Source organism: Ixodes scapularis, unplaced genomic scaffold (genome assembly GCF_016920785.2).
Source record: "Ixodes scapularis isolate PalLabHiFi unplaced genomic scaffold, ASM1692078v2 ptg000830l_1__unscaffolded, whole genome shotgun sequence".
NCBI classification, from domain to species: domain Eukaryota; kingdom Metazoa; phylum Arthropoda; class Arachnida; order Ixodida; family Ixodidae; genus Ixodes; species Ixodes scapularis.
Window position 1 is genome coordinate 351856 of NW_024610048.1, and position 8683 is coordinate 360538.

The 8683-nt window shown below is 47.7% G+C and overlaps 1 pseudogene; it reads right to left on the reverse strand.

The window, feature by feature from the left end:
• Nucleotides 1–4601: 4601 nt before the first annotated feature.
• LOC115327028 lies at nt 4602–5295 on the reverse strand (annotated as a pseudogene).
• Nucleotides 5296–8683: the final 3388 nt, after the last annotated feature.

Consider the following 8683-nt stretch of genomic DNA (forward strand, 5'->3'; position numbering starts at 1 on the left):
TGCTAGAGACGCCGGCACTCGGCGTCGTATGCTCGTTCGTTGGCGGCAGTTGGCGTTGCGACCGCTTGCGCCATCTCTTGTCTCCCGTCCGAAACGGCGACGCGTGTTGTTTGCAGACCGGTGGCGTCGCTGCGTTTCCATAAGAGCTAAGCCTTTTTCTTTCTTTACTTTTTCCTCAGGTAAGTTCGCTCTTTGCAAATTTTGCAAAAAAAAAAAAAGAATGCACCATCTGTGGGCAACGCTGCACCAAGTCGTAGCGCGATAGGTTAAGAAACCGAATTTTCCGGTCGATTTAAAGAGCCTGCCGTCTCCTTGTTTCACCCTGTAGAAGTTGTCGAGATGAGGAGACATTCGAATCGCTCTTTCTTTTTTATAATGCTTAGCCCAGCAAATAAAGGTATTTCGATTTGAAAGCCGAAACATCATTGAGCGTCGAGTAAAAGGTTTGTTCGTGCGTCTTGCCTGAAAAGGAATTGATCTGTCGAACGAGCGTGCCGATAGCTCGGCGACAGAAAAGTTGTGTTGAAAAGACAGTCAGATCGCTGACCTCCTATAGAATGCTTAGCCCAGCCGCAGCGAATAAAGATACTTAGACAAAAAAGTCGAAACACCAGTTAGCGTTGCAAGAAAGGTTTGTTCATGCATACCGCCTAAAAACGAATTGACGTGCTATCGAACGACGGTGTGCCGCTATCGGCGTAGCTTCCGTCCTGCTGCGCGACGGAGCCGATGAAACCAGGTAATCTCTGACAAATTTGAGGGTATCCTGCGTCGACGAGCGGGTTCAAGAGTGTTGCCTTTTATTTAAATCGGAACAGCTTGCATAGTCAATAAATGGATCGGCCAAGGTGACCTTCCACATATGTGCACGAAGCGAGTCTTCAAATCTTTCAGGAATATTAAAACGTTCGTAGAAACTTCATAACGACGCCGTCTCTTTTGCTTTAGACTCTGCCTCTCCACAAGGGCCTAATTATATATTTTCTAAATATTTTCGGCTTCTGCCACCTGTATCCAGAGTCGGAAGGAGCTCATGTGACCCGGTGGCCCTTCGATAGATTCTGGCCGTGTTCCAAAACTTGCTCGATCTAACTCTAGGGTAAAGGTGGTTATCAAAAACCTACCCGCTTCCAGAGTTTCTCTATTTTTGTTGTCACGTGACATAATCCTCCTGGGTAACTCGGATTCATTCGAGTAGGTTTGGAACGCAGCCTCGGTGCGTCGCGCTCATGTACGCTAAGCGCCGTTTAGGTGGTGCGCTCGGAGTATGAAACTCGGAGCGTCGGTGTAGGAGTAAAGGAGCGCCGCCTTAACGCGCCCAATGTGGTCGTGCCTTTAGGCGCCCGCTTCCGGCTTCAGCGGTGTCGGCGTAACCACCCCCACCCCCCCTTCCCCCGAGGACCTCGGGAGGACCTCGGGATCCTTCGGGAGGACCTCGGGAGGACCTCGGGTTCCTTCGGGAGGACCTCGGGAGGACCTCGGGTGCCTTCGATGACCCCCCCCCCCCCCTTCCGAGATCACGTAACCCCCCAGGGTCACGTGATCGCCCCCCCCCCCCCCCCCCCCGAGGTCACGTAACCCCCCCAGGGTCACGTGACCGCCCTTCCCTACTCCTCCTCATGAGCTGCGCGCTAATTTGGCTTTTTTAATGTAGTCCCGGCACTTTCACTGTAAACTGTTTTTTCCACTTTACGCTATGTTTGTCACTACGAACTGTTAAGGAAAGTTTATGTAATTAAGTAAGCAAGTTTGTTTTCAATAAGATTCATTAAAAAAAACGCGAAGTTTTTGATTTTGTTTGTGTGAAATGTGCAGGCACAAACAAGAAATTAGAAATGATAATGGAGTCAAACGAGCAGTATTCAATCCGGCCGTTGAGAAGTACCACAGTTATTGCAAAGGGGCCTTCTCGTTATTGGACAATATTGATAACGCTAGCGCGGCAGATATGTATTTATACTTTGTAATATTGCATTTTTGATGTAATACTTCCCCGGACTTGTCGCGATGAAGTGATGTTGTCGTGATAGTCAGTGTCCTCTGCTGTCCGCGGAGGTTTCTGTGATATCCTTTTGGATCAGTTGGCTGACGTTGCACCACCACGCGAGCACCAGGTTTGACGTTATCGACGAGGTATCGCCCCTCACGTCGTCTTCACCTGGGGTTCGACTCCAACCTTGCCTCCCCGACGTGTCGTTGAAGTTAGAACTTCCATGTCCTCTCGCCGAGGTGCTGACTTGTTGCTTTCCACGCTGGGCCTCGGTCCCGAAGCCTCCAGCTGATGTATCGTTTCGTACTTTTGTATCGTAACCCACAAGTCCTCCCGCTGAGGTGTAGACCTGTTTTCTCTCCCGTTAGGCCTGAGACGTCGAAGCCTCCTGCTGAGGTGCCGCTTCGTACCCTTCGGTCGGAACCCACGCGTCTTCTCACCTAGATATTGACCGGTTGCACTTGCTCTGGGCTGGTTGTCCTTGCTTCGCAGAAAGTCACCGCCATCCTGTTCCGACTGCGCCAGTCACGAAAAAGGTCTTTGATGTTGATGAAGTTTGGCCTCTTGCAACAAGAGGCCTGGTGGCGAACACGTTGTGAAGTAAAGTTCAGTCAGATGGTATTAGACTTTAACTTAGATAGATTTATTTAACATAGTACGTTGACAATGGTGGGCGCGACCAGACATCGCCGCCCGGCACTTTCCGTCGTCCAAAACCCTGACAAGGTATCCAACCGCAACCCAGATCGATCCGTCTCATAAAGCACCTTCTCATCATTCGCCCCTCCGTTTTAGAGTCGGAGTCAAGTTCCCTCTCTCAATCGTCCGAACCAATTGCCTAGTTTCCCACGCAATTTTCTTCCTTGTAGATGGTCAGTCCTAAAAGCACACAAGCGGAACAACAACATGCCGTCTCCAAACAGATAACCGAAATAAAACACACAAAGACCCCAACTTTTCTTCGACAGGCATTTCAAGAAGGCGCCGTGAAGATGGGCGCACCCACGAACCCGGCCCACTCACAGAATGAAAGCAAAGCCGACATGTTCAGCACGGTTTACTACCCCAGAAGCCCCACCCGGCAGCCACCCATGGGAATGCGTCCCCTTGTCCCGACTCCCCAATTAGGCAGACGCCTGCTCGAAACGCCTGAAGGCGACATCCCCCCCCCCCTCCCCCGCCCCCATCCTCGCTGTCAGCCCACCGTCTCCCCCGCCGCCTTGGCGATCTTCCCGACGACACAGCTGCGCTTCGACACAAACCGACAAAAAAAAAAAAAGGAACAATATGCCTGTACCTAACTCCTCCCCACCAAGAATGTTACGGAGACACTGGATGTCGCAGTAACATTTTCCTGTAAAACACTCAAACGAAAAACAACAAACGCGACGAAAGATACCAGGTATCGACTCTTAACGCATAATATACTTAGAATACGTTTGCACAAATTACACTGATCCCATTCTTCACAATGTCACACGTCAATAAAATTTCATAAAGAATGCCACGCAGAAGCCAGAATGTTCAAAGCTCTCCCAGATAAGCACACACCTGTGGAACCCAGCGCTGTACATTCCAAGGTCGTGCGCATTCGGAGGTCATATGACTAAACATTTACGTCCTGGTTTGTTATTCGCAGCGAATATGGTTGATGCACAGCGTTCATGTTACAAACAATGTCTATCAATCCCCATAAAATTTACCCACTCAAGCGTTACTTATATACACACCTCACATTTTAGTCATGCCTGTCCAGCCTCGACAAAGCGTCGGCACTCCTTTTAAGAGATCCCCGAATATGAATGATTTCAATACATGGCATATCTCTGCAATGCCAGAGACCAATATGTCAACCGGGCACTGAAGGAATTCGACCGGGTGAGATATACGTCAAAGCATTGTGATCCGTGGTGACCTTCATTTTCGCTCCAAAAAACCAGGTATAAGGTTTTCCCAGCGCCCACATGATGGCATACTCCTCCCTCTTAATTGCCGACCACTTCGTCTGCCTTTCACTGAGTTTCTTAATCAGAAACACGATCTCCCTTTGCGTTCCGCCCACCTCTTGGGATGGGCACGCGCCAACCGCAAATTCCGAAGCGTCTGTTGTCATAGCATACTCGCGATTAGGGTCGCGTGCCGTTAGCTCAGGCTGTGCTACCAGTTCAGCCTTCACCACACAAAAGGCGTCATCGCCAGCCTTCTTCCACGAACTACATTGGGACCGCTTCGGTGCGTGAGCTCTGTTAAGGGAAGGATAATTTCCAGGTATATGGGAATATAGTCACGGTAGTAATTAAACAGCCCTAGTACGCTTTGTGCATCCCTCCTCGTCATTGGTGGCTTTAGCTCAGCAATCGCCTGAACCGGCTTTGGGTCTGGCGGGCGGGTTTCCGCACCCACCACATGTCCGAGGTACTTAACTCTAGATTGAGCGAACTTGCACCTCGCGGGGTTGGCACTGAGCGCCACATTATTTATCAAATGAAGTGCTCCACACAAATGGTTCACACAATCCCCCGTTTCATCTTTAGGCGAGTCCATTAGCCCACATCGGGCACTTTCTCTCGTCGAAACGTCTGCATCAAGTTCAGGAACAGATGCCAAAATCTCACCTGGGCAGGATTTCCACTTCCGAAGAAGTCTTTTGAAGATTTTCGATTGCCTGAAGCTCTTCTAAAACCATAATCTCAGCTCCAGAAGGTGGTAACGTCTCTCCAACCACTGATGGGTCCACATCAAAAACAGTTACTGGAGGCTCCCTGACAGCGGAGACGTCCGTTACTGACATTTTTCCTACATCCAAGTTTCATGATATGGACATCTCCCCAACTACTGAGGTGTCTGTTGCAGAAACAGTTGCAAGATATTCTCCCGACGCTAAGATGGCTATATCAGGAAGAGCACTTGGGAGCTCTCTCTCGGCTTGATTGTTTGCCTCGGAAGCAGTTATTACCTTGGAGCCCTTGCCACCGAATACTTTTGTTTGAAAAAAATGTCCCCGAAGATCCCCCTGCAATAATGTCGCTGCTTTCAGAAACGCTGACTTGAGGCTTTTCTACCACCAAGGTTTCTTTGTTGGATACAGCAGCAGGTAACCGTTCTGTAACTTTAGCAGTAGTTGTCCCTGTTCCAAGATTTGTAGCCGTGGATGCCAACTCTACTTGCGGATCTACCTGTTCTACCTCCACGGCTCCAACGGCAGGCTCATCGACTTTTCCCTCCTCGATGTCAGCTTGGAACATACCATCGTTTTCTCGAGCCTCAGACGTCAATGAGTTATCCTTATAAGTTTGTTTTTCCATGGTGTGTATCTCTTGCCTTATCGTCCACCAAAAGCTTAACCCGCTTCAGCTCCTGGTATGCTTCTGTACTAAGCAACACATTAAGGTGCAGCCCCCCCCCCCCCCCCCCCCCCCTTGGTTAGTGTGATTCTGAACCAACAGATGGCGGTGGGATCGGCTTCCAGGCCTGTACATCAATTCAAGAAATGGTGTGTGATGGCGCTTCGATTCAGTGGGGTATTTTTCTATATCCTGAATTTGACATCCCTGGTTCCTTGCTTGTCTTTTCTCTGCAGGAGCTTTCTTTAGAACGCGCTCGGCTGCGCCAGTTCTCGTGCAAGGGGGCCAGTTTCCTACGCTCTGAGCTCATGTCTCCAGCAAATGTGAGCAGAAAAAATGCGAAAATCGTCCTGAGCCAAATGGCGAGACACATGCACGACAAAACTACCGACCCGTTGAAAAATATAAAATTGCCTGTGCGCCGTTATCGGAGACTTCAGAGGCCAATTACGTATAGTTAAATGTGATCAGATTTATATTGTCACGAATTAAGGTGATGAGAGTACAAGCAGTGAACTGAAAAATAAAGGTTTAATCGACGAACTTGTGTCAGACAAAAAAGTAAAGAAAGAGCGTCGAGGCAGCAGAAAAGCAGGTGGCGATTCGGCAGCGAAACAGAGAGCGAGAGCGAGACTGCCTCGACAAGGTCGCGGCAGTTGCTTATATACAGTGCGTCACTATCTTGAAAGTTCGTCAAAGAAGGTTCGAGCGTCGCGCGCTCGGGGCGAGGATGAGCTGGCAGTTTCGAGAAAAAGAAAGCAGGGCGAAAGTACAGGTGCCGTCAAAGTAAAACGGAGCGCCGGAGCGACGTCCGAACTGCATCGCCGCGCCATCTGGCAGCGCCGGCTGGAACTGGTAGGCTACATCTGCGCATGCGAACATGCCTTCCGCTGGAGCCTCCGTTTTTTTCTTCCCAACCACACGTTATCGGTGGTTCGAGCGGTGCAACTATCTTCCTAAAATCGACGCCTGATAGCACAAGGGGCGGTGATCATTGATAACACTAGCCCTTTCCCACTTGCAGTCAACGTTATCTCCTAGTGTGAGTCGAACACCTAGCGGTGTTTATCGGAACAGCGTTTGGCAGCTCGAGACGCCGATAATGCGAGGATCAAACGAGAAAGACTGAGGACACCGCGAACGGCACGCGCGCATGCGCAGACGGCACCTATCAGTTCCAGCCGGCGCTGCTAGATAGCGCGGCGATGTAGTTCGGTCGCCGCTCCGGCGCTCCGTTTTACTTTGACGGGACCTGTACCTCTGGTGGAAGAATGAACGCGAATCTTCTAGAAGTCCGTGACCGAGCGCTGCTTTCTCGTCTCTGCGGGCGGCAATATGACGGGCCGGCCCTTTTGTCGCGCATCTGTTTGGCTCTTCGTGGATTTTCAGGAAAACGTGATGACATGAGAGACTTGGGTTTCCGAAATTCTTGCTCGAGGAAATCACTACCTAAAAAACAAAACAAATAAACTATTTTTTGGGCGGTCAAGTTTCTCATTTAGGTAGCTGGGTGTTTATTTCGACCAAAACCACGAGACTGCAAAACACACACAAAAAAAAAATGACTCTCGGGTTTAGATGTTGAGTTTGGTAAAGCCAAAGCATACAACTGGTGCGGGAGTCTTAATAATAAAAAAAAGCCGAGGTTAAACATTAACTCACAGCAATAAATGATAAGAATTAATTTTAATACGAGTCCAGTGATAAATGCAATGACTGGCCAGGCAAAAATTATGGATCTGTGGATAGCTTTTTCACATAGTTTAAGCAATGTGCAGGGTGTCACAAAAAAAGATACAGTTTTTTTTTTACCGCAAGAATAAACTAGGCATCGCCGAGCGCTCATTCTCCGCCCAAAGGTAGCGCTAGAGGTACAACCAGATGTCAAAGTTTCAGCGCAATGGGAAAATGGCGGCCGACGGAGTTTTCGAATACATGGGGCTCTATCGAACCAGAAACCGAAAACGGGCAGAATTGGGCTCCATTTTCTCATTGAAATTTTCAGAAAATCACTTATAACTTTTGAATCAGGTGTCCGCTTGGGATGAAACTTCGGCGTCTGGTTGTCACTTAGCGCTACCTTTGGGCGGAGAATGAGCGTTAGGGGATGCGTAGTTTATTTTTCGGGAAAAAAAAAAAAACTAACTTTTTTTTTGTGACATCCTCTACCAGTTTTAATTTGGTGATTTATGACCGCAAAGAGTGGTGTGCAAAAAAAAAAAAAAAAAAAGATGCATACGGGTAGCGTTTGACGTTCTATAAAATATAGTGTAAGCACAGACATGAAGCGCTGATAAAGAATGAAACAGCCCCACATTATACACTACCGTTAAGCGTATCGAAAGTTAAGGGCGCATCAAAAGCTAAAGCTTGTACACATATACTGCTCAGGCCGTTATGTTTGAATGCTCATAGTAGTTTATTACCCTCAGATTTGGTCTAAGTTGTCTCCTGTTTGCTCACAACAGAAAGAAGGAAACAGTCTAACCTTGGGTTGATAGAAAAACTCCACCTGCTGACAGCTACCAATCATCTCGGCGCCGGTTATGAGTATTCACTGCATGCGAATGGTCGCGTGCTTAGAACGAGTTTTTCCCACGTGATTTCATACAAGCGCAATTGTTCTTGACAAAAAACATAGTTTACTCACGCAAATGTCCACATATGAAGTTTAGAATAATTTGTATTGATTGTGGCACACGTGGCAAGTTGCATAGGTTTTTTAACAATATGCGAAATGGAATCGTCCTGCGTTACCGTGGTCTCTATTTCATGGAGCACACAAAAGAGCACGAACGGAATCGCAGAGGGATACGAAAACAATATATTGATGAACAAGCGTGTAATCACGCGAAAACTGAGGGCATTGCACATATACAGAAGGTAAGCTTTGTTTCCCGGAATATATTATCATGAAAGCATTTAATTTTATCGTGCGAGCGAAAGGGAACCTACAAGTGGGAGCATACTGCACCGAACTACACTTCCAGTGAACAAGCGCACCATACAAAGCATCAAGCTCGCTTTTATAGCTTTTGGTGCACTCAAACCTTTGAAGACACAATTATAATCAATTCTATTATTTTTATTATTTTTATTAGGTGCGCCTACGTGTTTGTTTGTTTGTTTGTTTTTTTTCTTTTGCGTTCACGTGCCATTCTCTTAGTTATATAATATTTTTCCAGAAGTCCGACCACTATAGTCTGTTTCATTATAAGTAAGAGCCGCATAATCAAAAATGTAAAGAGAAAAAAAAAAGAACGCGAACATGCGAACACACGTGAAAAATGCAACGTAACGGCGCATTCAAAATTAGTCGCTAGTTTTTTAGAGAGCAGGAGTTTTGTAG